This window comes from Montipora foliosa, chromosome 9, assembly GCF_036669935.1.
Source record: "Montipora foliosa isolate CH-2021 chromosome 9, ASM3666993v2, whole genome shotgun sequence".
Taxonomy (NCBI): Eukaryota; Metazoa; Cnidaria; class Anthozoa; order Scleractinia; family Acroporidae; genus Montipora; species Montipora foliosa.
The window spans coordinates 43,332,205-43,344,344 of NC_090877.1; the positions used below are offsets into that span (position 1 = coordinate 43,332,205).

The 12,140-nt window shown below is 38.1% G+C and overlaps 1 protein-coding gene across 11 annotated transcripts in view; it reads left to right on the plus strand.

The window, feature by feature from the left end:
* LOC137971319 (transcription factor Jun-like) overlaps nucleotides 1–12,140 on the plus strand; it is a 112,499-nt gene that overhangs the window by 61,221 nt on the left and 39,138 nt on the right. For 5 of the 11 annotated variants that reach the window (XR_011116979.1, XR_011116967.1, XR_011116965.1 and 2 more), the window contains exon 4: nucleotides 9,596–9,724. The exons of 3 other annotated variants lie outside the window; for them this stretch is intronic. The gene's annotated coding sequence lies outside the window, so the exon portion shown is untranslated. Of the gene's footprint in view, nucleotides 1–5,238; nucleotides 5,383–9,595; nucleotides 9,725–12,140 lie in introns of those variants that run through there. 3 more of the 11 variants (XR_011116983.1, XR_011116989.1, XR_011116980.1) reach the window with 2 other exon arrangements.

Genomic DNA, 12,140 nt, shown 5'->3' on the forward strand with positions numbered 1-12,140 from the left:
GGGACGCTTAAATATCTTTTTAGGGGATTTAATTTTTTAGTTAGTCTCAAGAAAATCAACGCAACTTCACATAAAGCCTTCAGTGCAGATGTTTCGGCGGTGCTCCAATCAAAGCAATCTCGGACTGTTTTGTTGTTTGAACAACTTTTTAATTGTTTGTTAAGTGAACCAACTTTCTTTCCTACGGTGTAGCTTTTTCTGTTTATAGTTATAAAAAAACAAGTATTCGAAAAAAGCAGCAATGTGCGTTTCTCCCTTTTTGCGCTTATTTTTCCCTTGGAAAAAAAAGGCAGAAAGAAAAAAAGGCCAGCGGCCGCTTGTCTAGAATTTTAAAAACACGTTCCTCCTGGGGGGCCCGCTGTGATTTACAGGCTAAACCTCTAAACTAGAATAACAAAATTCTTATAAAGAAACAATCTTCCAACTAGAGGAAGTTTCAGAATTTTATATTCTGAAGGAAATATATAATGAAGGAAGCTGTAGGGGACCATACCGGACAAAAAGCGGGGTTGAAAGAGGTCACTTTTCTGTTGCTGTGTTAAGTTTTCAAAAGCCCTCACCCAATTTTAAGGTTGTTCAAAGAACTGTTACTTGAATCACGAGAAGTGCGGGACCTTTGAGGGTTAGATTCATGGCACCGAAAATTTCAACCTCACGTCGAGAAGCGATTATTAGCAACTTCCACAAAAAAGGAAATTTTTATTGAGACTGACGACTGTTCATTATTTCGGCAGTTTGTGTGCTCGCGAGAAATTTCGTATAATTGAGTGTCGATCTTGTTGTGGTGGTAGTTCTCGAAAAATTGGATTCCGGCTTTTCTGCTCATGAATTAAACTAATCATGTATGACAGAAAAAGCTCGATCAGACAACATGCATGCCTTAGGGGAATAGAAGGTAAAATAAAGTTGACTTTAAGTCACGTTTTAATAAGCCCGGTGTCATTCCTTAGAAATACAAACAAGTGTATGTAGATGTGAAGGTCGTGAAAATACTTGTTTGTCACAACACCTCCTGGACCATGAAATGGCTAATGTATTTATCTACCACCTAGAGAATATGTCATCTAATTTTTTACTTTTTCTTTTTTGTTTTTTCCCATTATTGGGTGTATTCAAAATGTTCAGTAAATGTAAAACCTTCAACCGATCACCCAACATTTCTTGTGATCATTCGTCTTCTATAAAGCTCAGCGCAACGCTTGTGGCTATTGATTTTGTTCATGAATTTGGCAATTACATTGAGTTTCTCGGCCGCAATCGCCAAAAATTCTGTCCTCGTACGTTTGACTGTTGATGTAAGGCCTGTGGTGTTTTTGCCTTCACAGGCCTACTTTATGTTCGAAGTGTGCAAAACCTTTAGCCTGGTGCTCAAGTCCAGTTGTGGTCCTGAGTCCAGACGGGATTACGTTAATATTCCTTTCTTCTTTTCTCCCATTATACCAGTGTAAGGCAGGAGGGGAATGTTGTTTATGAGGTTACTGAAAAGAAATAGGCTGTAAGTATTAATTTGTGAGTTCTTATTGGATCTTCTCTTGTACGTTCGGACTCAACCTGCAGAAAGATAATTGGATAATCTGAGAATTATTCTTGCTGGGTTACAATATGCATGATCTTAGTAAGAGATCAAAGGATTCGATGGGGGCCTTTCCCTGCGTAACAGGGAAACAGAATATTTATTGATGTACAATTGCAAATGGAAAACTGAGACTTTAGATCCCAATCGTATACTGTAAATACGAAACCGCGTTTCCACATACCATTTAGCGTAAAACTAGGATTTCATTCCCAAAAGCTCTCAAGGATTGAAAAATCATGATCTTAAACGTTGTAACTGGGGGGCCTTCATTTTAAAAGAATCCCTGACGTTATTCATATAGGCGGTGCTTGTATTTGCTGCTTCTTTCAGCCTGCGGAAAATTTCAAGCAATTGCAAGGAAAACAAAATACAAGGAAGAGTGTTAGTCTCCTTTGGTAACCACTGTTCGTGCTGAAGATCAGGAATACACCCTCGAAGTTCAGATCACACGTCTTTAAAAAATCATTTTACTGTTGCTAAAATATCTGTGACGTTTGCTTTCAATATCTAGTACTAGTTTTTTCTATTGGCCCAGTTTACTATATGAGTTTGCATTGTGTACATCCCGAAGCCATATGTACAGACGCAGACTCTGTGGCCTGTGGTGAGACCATTATGAACATCCCTGTATGCCTTACTATTATATCAATGCCCTGAGCTCTTTTTCCTATAGTTGACTACTGAGGAGGATTGATGTAGTGAGTGAAGCCCAACTTGAGTTTATATTGTTCTTTTGGCACTGCAAGGATACCGTATTGTTAGACGGAGGAGGCATTTCTCACCGGAATATACAGTAAAAGTGGCGTACTTATTAATTTTTCCCTGTGGACGTTTTTTTCAACATCCTCCTAATTTTGACTTATTTTTCACGTTTTCCTCGCCATTTTCAGACCGCGGATATTTTATGTTTGAAGTTGCCGATCCTTCATGCGATCAGCTTTGAAAAAGAAACTTGAAGTACAATTTCATTTAAATGATTGCAATTTTAGAGTTAGGTAACGAACTCAAAAGAAGGAAATAACTGGTAGAGCAAAGCACTCATAGAAAGCACCTTTTCCACACAGGCAGTGTCAAACCTGGGATATCCACATTTATCAGTCACAACTAGAACGACCATACCGGCAGACCAAAGAGCTCTTAAGGCCTGACCGCAACAAGCAACATATAGCCACAGAATGGTCAACGCATTAGTTGTTTCATGAAGTGAAACCTCCTAACATCTCATCAAACAGGTGCCCAATGGAGAAGCAGTTGCTGGCTAGGGATTTCATTTCAGGCCTTCCGGGAACTTAAATTTCATTTCAAGCCGTGGTGCGAACCCTTCTGTTCAACAACATTAAATGTCTCAGAGAATTTTGTTTCCTTGTTTAGGCTTCTTGTTGTAGTTTGTTGTTGTTTGTTAAGGTATTCAGTTGTGTCACCAGGTTTGAATAAATGTTTTCGGCGGGTGGGGTACCGTTCAAATCCAAACGTCCAGCTTATAAATTGAATTGTTGCTGCGAATTTTTATTAATTTGTACGTGCTTTAGTTTCCGTGCTTGTAACATCTTTAAAACTGACTGATCAAATATGGCTATCTTCGAAACAGTTAAGTTTGCACAAATAAAGTATAGAGGGGAACATATAATTTCAATGTCGTTTGTTTTCTAGAAAGTTTTATTTTATTCCTTAAAGATAGTCCTCATTCCTTATTAATCTGACACGACTTGAATTTTCATATCAGTGCGCTTGATGCCAAGAATAACATTTTACATCCGAACACGTTTTCCTTCCTTACACCTCATTTAACAAATGTTGCGTCTCTTTTGACTTTGAGTAAATAAATCGCTTATCAGACTCGTGCATGTGAAGCATGAACGCGTTTTACAGGCAAATTTTGTTCAAAGAGCTAGTGCCTTCAGGTCAACAGAAATCATAGACTGGAAATAATAGAAGAAGGGTGGAAAAAAATCTCTTTTTCGAAATGAATTGTATTTTTCGGACGAAAAAGTTTGCATTTTTACTCAACAACATTTTTGCTATGTTGAAGGAAGAAGTATTTCAAAGCTTTCCGACCTTTGTTTGGCCATCCTATTTTTAGAGCGACATGATTTGAGCAGGTGGCTCTCTGGTGATATTGAATTACGTCAAAAGAAAACCGAGATCTCTTATTGCTTCCCTCTCCAGGTGACTAAATGTAAAAGGCTTTCTTTCTCTTTTTGTTTTCCTTTCAGCGGTGGAGTGCGAAGTTTAAACTTATATAATGTCGAGTGCAAACGAAAAAGAAGTTTTCTCAAACAAAAAAAAAGAAAAGAAAGAGAAAATCAACACAACAAAAATAGCAACGCATGAAAGTCGAGCAAGATTGTCCGAAAGTTGAACAGTTTAATGACGAACTGAGCCATGATTCTGTCGCTTTATGTTGAAAAGACTTACTGAGGGAAGTCATCCAGTGTAAACTCGAAAGCAAAGAGCCGAGATTTTAATGGTATAGTAAACATTGCGAAAGAAAGTTTCGACTTCGAAGTCATCTATGACTGTTGGTCAGTCTACGATTTGTGCAAACTGGAAATCTTGTTTTTGCTATTTAAAATTTCCTTGTCTTAAGGCTTTAAGTAGTTAAACTGACTACAGCAGATGAACTCCACACCACCAAAAGAATTCTCGTTAAAGACGCTTTTACGGACAAACATACTTATGATCTAACAATGGATAGCACTTTCCTTAGTCCACCATTAATTTATTGATGGCGCAGTTTATGTGGTTAATAAAGGCAAACATCGCGTGAGAAAGAAAAAATGCGTGCAATAAAAAGACATAAATCAGAGCATGTCAAAAGCCTAGCCTCATTTTGTTCTGCATCTTGACTTAAGCTAATTTACGTCTTAACCACTGAAGCCAAAAAATTCGCAAAGTCACAGTCAGATTTGCGTAATAAGAAAAATTAACGATGTTTTTTCGCGTTTATTTTCTGCAAATGAATCAGTGCCTCAAAAACGTAAAGGGCGTCCATCTCGAAAGCATGTCATTCTTTGGCTATGAAGTAGTTTTGTTTTTCTTTCACGTTCAGTATGGAAAAAATAAAAAGCGTCTGTGCCACATACTTTATTAGCGCGATATCACGGAAAGTAATTCTAAGCGATGTACACAACAAAAGCGTTCAATAAAGTGTCATTACAAAGCTCTTAGGGGTCCGCCGAATGACTCCTCCCTCGTGCTATTAGCACAAGATCAAGACCCCGGTTTTGTTTGGTTTCTTTCAAATATGAAATGGTGTCGTGCGGCTAGCGTGTCGCCTGCTTTTGCCAACAGCAGGAAACAAATATTAAACATCTTTTTATTTCACGTATCGCCGTTACTGCTTGCCTGGCCCAAAATGATTTGAGCACCCTCTGGACCTCACGGGTACGCTGTTGTAGAGCTTTCAGTAACAATCGGGCGTAAAATCCTCGAAGTAATTCAAGTGGAGTTCATTTTAGTCTCCTTGGGTTTTGCGTGTTTTTTCATATGTAAGAGATTAAACGAACAAAGCATCTACTGTGGTTTTAGCTCTTTGTACATGTAAAAAAAATCCAGTGGTAGAAACGTAATCCTTTAAATACCCACTGAGATGTTATGTCATGCCATCTTGTATGTCTAAGATCGAATTGTGTCCTTTCTTCTGCATTGGTAATTTTAATTTTGTTTGGTAGTCAATCAAAGATAAGTCTTGAAACATTTCCTTGTCTCCGAAACGGACAACGCTACTTCGCTCTGTGTTTTCAAAGATCTCGCTTCCTCTTTGATCGCCATGACCACTGAGGACAAATAGGAGTAATTTGAAAGAGGTATTTGCTCACATTTTTCCGTTTATGAAAAAAATGTGCTGTAGCCTTATCGCCTACCCTAACTCTAAATTCTGTGAAAGCAATGGTGGCAATGAATTAATATGAAATGCATGACTAGTTTCAAAAAAGCAACTTTCCTGTTATTGACCACGGAAACACAATTGCAATTCTAGTTTTTCGGCCAGAGCGATAAGAGTATACTAGGATTTATTGAGAACACTCGCTGAACAAGAAGCCAAAGAATTCGGAGAAGCAAGGGCTCGCATCTCGAAATTGCCCAAATGCATGGTAGCCACGAAAAAACAAAGATTTATGCTTCATTTTTTTGCATTTTTTTCCATTCAAAAAAGAATAACTTATGGCCCCTTTTTTATGTCATCGTCATTTGTATGTTAAACTTGTCTTGGGGAATTTTTAATACGGTGTCCCTAAAATATGCGACCTGAATTTTGCACAAGGTGCACGGTCATCCGGTTTGCATGCGTTCATAGAGTGTTCATAGGTATGCCGGACTAATGAAAAATTCTTTATCTGTAATTGTGTAAGTCAATGACTGATATATACTATTCTTGAAAAGTTAGAAAAGAAACGTAGTTCACAGCAGCTTAAACAGCTAATATGCCTCGTTCATGACCAAAACGATGTGTTAAAATTTCGCTCCCCAAATTGAAAACCAGTCAATTTATTTGAAGCAATGTCATGCAATGATACAAGGACGTATAAAAACCTACCCTTGTATAGGAACAATGGCCAAACAAGCGAAAAAAACAGATAAAAATATTAGCCGACGGTAGCAAGGAGCAAGGGTGGCACAGTTGGTTAGTCCGGGGCCTTGATGCAAGAGGTCCCGAGTTCGATCCCCGGATCTCACATCCTTGTTTCGACTTCTTTCCTTTCAGTGTAGCCTAAGTAGCTTTAAATGCCCTTAAAACGGAGCACTGATGGAAAGAGGGGGGTAAAATGAGCGCACCGTCGGCTTCCTGGGAGAGTACTCTCTGGAGAGTAAAGGAACTTCCGACGTTAAATAAGGTGTACCTTTACCTTTACCTAGTTACACAACTCTGAAGCATCCAATTGTTTATTGCTAAATATCAACGGATAAAATAAAATTAGGATTCAGTTTGTTAGTTCTCTACTCTCCGCACCGAGAGGTTTTTCTCCCGGTACTCCGGTTTTCCCCTCTCCCAATAAAAACCAGCATTTAATTTGATGTTAATTTCAGTTTTCTGTGTCCCCAATAAGTGTTACAGCGCTAGAAGACTAGACACGTAAAGAAAGGTTCCTTTCCTCTCCTTTTTCTTTTATGTCGAAACATGTCTTGGCGAAGTTTTATTCCTTCAGTTTATTATTCCTCTGCTGTTCTTGTTACCCTTTCGCCATTCATATGTTACATCTAGGCCAAACATTCGTTGTTTTCGTAGACAATTTTATTTAAACAAATTAGAACAAATGTAATTTTTTTCAAAGATAGGAGTAAATAGGCAAGACTGTTTCTAGCCAGCTTGATAATCCATTACATCCAATTTTAAATTTAAAAAAAGTCATTTCCATTCGTTTGCTTGCCCATATTATCTTAGAAAAAACTATATTTTGTGTCTCAATTCTCTCTTTAACCCTACCACACCGTTGTTTTTTATCAATTCAAGTGCATTGAACAACACTTGTGGCAAAATATGTCAGTTTAACCTAAGTACCATGCACTTTATGTTAACTAATGCTATTGAATCGAGCGTTTCTTCGCTTGTGAATATCATTTATTTATTATTATTTTTCTTCATATACCTTCTTGTTATTCTGTTAATATTTCTCGATTCTTTTCATTTTTTCGTGTATTATTTTCTCAAGGAAAACATATCGTCCACTTTTCAATTTCAGAAATCTTAGTATTCATAGTTTGAAATTTGTACAAATGAAATGACTTGCAAACAAAATAACACATGGTTAGGTAAATGAAGTGAAAGAATACAGCACCGGTCACTCGGACTAAAGGATTTATTGTATTTCAGTGTTCTGATAATATTTCGAGAAGTGAATCCAAAGCGAAGACGTACCATTATTTCGTGGATTCATCATTGTTAGATGTCCTGGGATTTATTGTGGCCGGCGTTAGATATATTTTGAATGATAATCAGAGAATGAAAGACATTTTTGCTGTCTTCGTAAATTTATTTTCTAATTTCTTGCGAAAGATTTCAATCCTTTTTTTCTACCAGTGTATCGTTGCTTGCAAATTCAGATTCCGTCTCCAACTTTTTTCGGCAAAACAGTTTGTCATGGATTTTTTCTCCATGCATTGTACTTCCGCTTTAGCCGGCTCATTACAACTAGCACATTAAATCCAATGTTTTTGCTTCTACCCATAGAAAAAAAGAGTAAAACATGTAATTTAATCTTGAAGAATTATGTCTGATATTTATTTGTACGGTGGCGAAAGTGGCAAAGGCTTCCTTGTTGACCCGAGGAAAACAACAGTAGACTAAATGGCTTAATTTCTATTCGTGTAAAATAAAGGTACTTTGTTTGAAGATTAAAACAATTTAATTCAACGAATTTAAAACCCCTTTTTCGGGGAAGCTGGCTCATACAATTAAATTATCAGTAAAATCAATTCGACATCAGTTACTTCATGATGGCATTTTAGAAATGATGACACTTTTTCTTTCTTTGTTTGTTTTTCTGAACGTTGTTTAAGGTAAGGAATTGTTTGCTTACAATAGGGTTAGATCGGGAAAACGTTGATGCAAATATGCAAGATTACAAGATAAACAGCTAATTCGAAACTGTAGAAAAAGGTTTTAATGTTTCCTGCTTGTGTTCATTGAAGGCATTCTTTCTTAATTTTATTTTAACACTGTGGAATATTTTACGGAAGGTGACGGAAATACAACTGCCGGTACTACTCTTGAAAACACGTTCTCTGGGCTTTCACAATCGGCAGGGAGGATGTTATAATAATAATAATTAATATTATTATTTTTTTTTGTTAGAAGAATATTACTGAGACGGCTATAGATTCCTCTCCCTTCGTTCTTAATCCTGCAACAACTAACGTTCTCACCTTTGTCGAAACTAAAAGTGATATGTGTACAAAATCCGAAAGCCCCCACTTGACAGGTTCACAATGTTCTTCCACGATTCTACAACGAAACTCTTCTCGCTGTAGATTTAATTTTGACAATAACTGAGCCTTCATCACCACAAGCTAAACCAAGTTTTGAGAAATATCAGGTGAACTTTACGTCAACGTTGGGATAAAGATAATCGAGAGTCTACAGGTCGTCTGAGCTTAAAAACTCTACAAGGCTTCACTGCTTTAGCACCAGCCACTTTTCGAATTGTTGTCCCTTCATTAAATGTACCGTTGTAAATTTGCATTGTTTGCATCATGGCCGCGCGAGTCTTCCCAGTTCTACCCGTTGTGCCAAGGAAAGTGACTTTCCTGAGCGAGAAAACTCTCAAATACACGACAACAGGAACAGCATTACCATCTATTTATATTATGAATATGTTTCTTTCTTAAATGCTTACTTTGCAAAAGTCTTCAAATTTTAACTTGGTGTCAACAAATTTTATCGTTATTCTACACTGGATTCAAGCGACAACTGCCTGTGTATCAGCGAAGCTTTATTAGGGGCACCTTTGTAATAAATTGTCAGTTTGTTTGAAACTTCGAATATCCCTTGAGAAACGCTATATTTTGACGTATAGCTGAGAAAGTTGGCCGATAGCCGGATGAGATTTCGGTCCCTTTATTGGCATACATTCCCCCCACATAAAAGGCGTATTTTGGGATAGTGTTGTTAGACATTCTGTACGTTTCGAAGCAAATTCATCTGGGATTGGTGAAGTCTGAGTCACGGTCTTAACAAGGGATGGTATAATTTAGTTATTATATCTTTTAAAACCCTTCCCTTCTTTATCGATGGGAGGGGTAGGCTGGTTCCATGTTTTACAAATAATTTAGCTGTCGGCAAGAACTTCTCGAGGTTGGTTTTGCTCCGTGGTTGAAATTATATCTGTCCAGGAGTGATGGTTCCCTTATCCATCTTTTCTTTAATCATATGTCGCTTGTAATCCGTTGATAACTTTGATGCACGTAAAATGTGTTCATACGAGTTGTCTTCCTTCCTTGCATATTTCTTTCTTTCTTTCTTTCTTTCTTTCTTTCTTTTTATTGATTTAGTTATTTTTATTCCATTGTTTTCTTAACTAGGCCTTCTTTATACTGCAGCAGATTTTGTGTATTTTCTTCGTCAAAAGTAAAGCCTACAAACATTCCATAGCTGTTCGTGGAGTGAGATGAGTGGGTGAAGAAAGGAATGGAAATTAATAAATAATGAGGGTACGTGCGTTCAAATCCCGCTCAAAGCGAATTTTCTTTCAAACATTTATTCAGTCAGTTATAAATAAATGATTAAATTTACTTAATTAGTGATTCCCCTCATAGGCTTTTCAGGGACAATGAAACCAATTACTAAAATAAAAGGTTAACTGGTTGGGGGCAGACCAGTTAGCTATTTTGCAAACTCAGCCGTGGATTTGGAACAGGAACTGCTCCATACAACTCCAGCTGGCTGATTGTCAGGTTCGAACTCAAAACCGGAACTCGGGATTGAAAGTCCGGTCTCGACTACACTGTTTCCCTTGTAATCTTAATCTGGTTTAGTTTTTTTGTCAAAATTAGTTTCTTGGCTCGTCGCTGATTATGAAGTTTGGAAGTTGAAGAAACACACTCAAACCCAAAACTGTTTAACGTCGCTTAGGAAACTCCAAACTAAACTTGGTTTACTCCGCATCCCGGAATCCAGAAAACTTTTGTACATAGGTAAAGTCAGCTTACAGGCCTGGTGGCCCATCAGGCCGGAGCTTATCCCCGGTTTCAGTAACATGAAGCGACTAGGAGTATTTATACTCCCCCCGTGGATGGGATGCTAGTCCATCGCAGGGTTACCCCCAGCATTTCGCTGGTACCCATTTATACACCTGGGTGGAGAGAGGCACCGAGGGAGTAAAGTGTCTTGCCCAAGAACACGACACAATGTCCCCGGCCAGGTTCCGAATGCGGACCATTCGCTCCGAAGTCGAGCACACTAACCACGAGGCCACCGCGCCTCCCGCATAGAATTGTACATAGAATCTCAGTTTAATCCTGGGCTTTGGAATCCGGAATCCGGAATCCAGGCCTTTGAATACGAAATCTGGCACAAATCTGGAATCTGGCCATGTCAGGAATCAAATTGGAATCGAGAATCCAAGACTGTCTTGGATTAACTTACATGTGGCGATGCATTTTTTTTTTTCGCCGGCTGGTTGGTCTTTGCTGTTATGTAATGATCATAGACAATGATCATGATGCGTAGTTTTATTGAAAGAGAATGTAGGTGTAATAATTGTATCATTCTTTCTAATATCTTTGCTGTAAAATTGCATTAAGGACGGTGCCTACTATTGTTATTACGCATGCGTTCTGCGCATCGCGAGATACTCGGATTTCCTATCGGCGGTGCTTTACAGGGATATTTTTGCGCGGTTCAAAACTATGCAGAGAAAGCAGAACTTTGCAAGTGCTCTTGCTACCCAAAAAGAAAATTAGGGGTAACCATCTATTTTTCAGAGATAATTAAGCTTCAATTTGGAAAAGAACGCCATACATACATTGCTTTGTATTTTAAAGCTTTTTACAAATATTGTTGCTTAATTATTTTCGAAAAATGCGTGGTTACCCCCAATTTTCTTTTTGCATTTCAATAACACTTTGAATTAGTAGGCACCGTCTTTAATACTTCGTTCTGAGAACACTCTCATTTGCCGGATAGGTCCCAACATTTGTGGCTGCACATCAGCTTTTAGCAAAATACTGATCATGAGTTGCATAGTGTCCAACAAATCAACGTTTTCCCCGTTCCATTGGGTATTCTAAAGATTTCGATTGCTTTGTGGATTATTTGCTTGTTCGTTTGTTTGTTTCTTTGTTGCAAGAAGTTACTTTGTCCTTTAATCTCTCCGCTTCACACGATCATGCAACCAGGTGTCAAAACATTATCACTCTTTTGCTCGATTGCAATTCGGAAGTGTTGCACGCTTTTCTATTTCTTGTTGCTGTTTTCCCGACGCCCATGTGGAAATGAAAAAGCCTTGTTTGATCTTTTTAAGTCTCTGCTACGGGTTTTGTCTTCTTTCAAATTTTCGGTCAGAATTTTTGGACAGGTAAAAAAACTGAGGGGAAAAACCGATGATGTTCTTGGAATGGTACATTGATTATATTGTACTGCAATCGCATTTGTTTTATTGGCTGATAAGGTGAAAGCATTGAATCCTCGCACTTAATTGGCCTCGTTCAAACAGACGCAACATGCATTTCAAGCAATTTCATGCAATATTGTTGCGCGCGACGTATTGCGTCTGTTTGACCACCCTGTTGTGAATTGTTGCAAACGACATGTTGCATGGATGTTGCGTCAACTTTGAATTGGGTCAAATTTTTCACGCAACATTCAGCAATGTTTCTATTGTTCCCTTGAATGTTGAATCATGTTGCGTCTGTTTGACCACCATTCGCAACATTGTTTGCGCCTGTGCAAAACACGTGAATGCGTAATTCAAACATGGCAGAGGACAGCGATGACCTTTGTGAAAGTTCGGACAGTTCATGAAAGAAACGGAGACCGGGGTAGGGTAAAAAGTCATCTAAGCAAGGGAAATCAAAGCGGCGCGTAAAGTAAATCCTAATAAAGAAGTGTTATCAGTTGTTAGTTAAG